This window comes from Echinococcus granulosus (assembly GCF_000524195.1).
Source record: "Echinococcus granulosus chromosome Unknown EG_S00058, whole genome shotgun sequence".
Taxonomy (NCBI): Eukaryota; Metazoa; Platyhelminthes; class Cestoda; order Cyclophyllidea; family Taeniidae; genus Echinococcus; species Echinococcus granulosus.
The window spans coordinates 345,117-347,177 of NW_020170438.1; positions in this window are offsets into that span (position 1 = coordinate 345,117).

The window sequence follows — 2,061 nt, forward strand, 5'->3', positions numbered from 1 at the left end:
ACAAAGCATATTTCATTGTAAATTTGACTATTTTGTGTGCACGACCTAAGTGGATGTGGTAGACACGAGAATTGTGTTTTCAGTAGAACAGTGCTGAGGATGCAGCATCCCCTCCTAAATATTCCATTCAAAGCGATTTGCTCACAGAGCATGCAGTAGTGGAAGCACATCCAAATTCGCCACCCGCTTCATCATCGTCGACGATATGGAGACCTTCACGCCGTGATGGAGCACTAGTATTAGGGTTGTGAGGGCGACAACTGTAACAAGGCAAAGTCCATCTAGAAGAAGCACTTAGTCTTACGTCGATATTGCGAAATGGAGTTGGGTTCGAATGCATGAGGCGGCTTTGAGGGAAGAAGACCATCCACTCTTTGTGCTCCGTTTCGCAGATGCTTGATGCAGGAGGCATTTCTGTGCCATGGACAGAACTCATTCCTCACAGTGCCTCAACAAACACAGCAAACGACTAGCAAACTTTGTCACGTTAGCAGTCACCTTCCTGATATCTGGAGCTTTGGCATCAACGCAGACAGATTGGTGGGTTGATAAATGGTAATGGAATTGCAACAAGTAGAAAGGCGAACGAAATCGAGAGAGGTCAATGGAAGAACTTCGTTAAATGACAGGTATCGAGGGTGTGCACGGAGAGCGATTGTCATGTGAGATGTACCGGCGCGTAATGCATGCCAAAAACCGCCTTTTGTCAAGGTGATGAATAAGCCGCCATGGCAAATTTGATGCTCCACTTTCTCTGACGCATCACACGTACCACGCGCAACGCCTCACCTATTATTCACTACGTGCTCTAAGCCGTGAATTGGTGCCATCCTCGACTCTCACCACCTATTCAAGCACTTGCACAACCGCACACAACTGGGCACTTCTACAATGCTAACCCACCCATTCTCGTATATCACAATGACTTTGAAATGTGAATGACAGATTTGCCAAGTGGGAGAGTGGACAGATGCTCAAATATTCCCACTCAGTGCCAAACAGTTGTGTTCAATTTATGTGGTTTTAAATGAAGCCAGTGGTCATCTGTCAATGGAAATCATTTGACAGTTGCCAAATCCACCTCCACTCTCGAAGCACCATGCTCTGTTCACAACATTCACACTACCACTCCTCCGACCACAACGCCCGATTATACCAAAGCCACTTCTTCCCTCCATTGCTCATTGCGTCTTCGAGAGTAACACGAGAGTTAACTTGCGTACGCTGACAATATGACCAATTCCACGAATTCCTCATTACTCGTCAACGTGGCCAGGAATAGCATGATTGCTGCACACTAGTTCGTCACAGGTGGAGTGTCATCTGTGAAACCTCGAATCTGTGCAACACATTGGTGCAATGAGGAGCTAGGAGGAGGTAATACAGCATGTGAGGATGTTGCTAAAGCAGGAAAAGAGAAACGGTAGGATGTCATCGCATTCAGCCACCAACCACTGTGCTCACTCGCATTTTATACGCCATCATAACTCAATCCTACGCGGAAGTCCCCACTTGCGTGACAGGTTGTGGGAGAGTATGTGCTAGCATGAATAAGAGGAGTCGAACTCCTCCTCCTCCCCCTCCCTCCTCCTCCTCCTCCTCCTCCTCCTCCTCCTGCAAAATAACAGTCTATGTTATCCTAATTACGAAAGTCATCATTCAACTAAGAGATGCTCCCAATTCGAAACACGACTTTGTTATTGCAGACGGGTTGGCATGGTTATTACTTTCATGAAAATTCTCAAATTATTTCTGTAAATTGAAGAACAGCGCTCTATCCCAGCAGCATACGAATAGGCGAGTGATTATGACAATCCACTCCTGCCGATGGTCCTTGAACCACCGTGCACTTTAAATGGCATAACCTATTTTTACACCCAAGGAATATGCCTACTGTAAAGCGGTGAGCACTGCACCATTGTATATGTGACACACCTGCAGTTTTGTTGAAGTAGCGACAGCTGCCTAGTGGGGTGGCATGGCGGCATGGTGCCATGGTGTCAAGACAAGTGGTCCGTAGTTAGGCCGTTTCCCCTTCTATCACACACCCAAATTCCAATT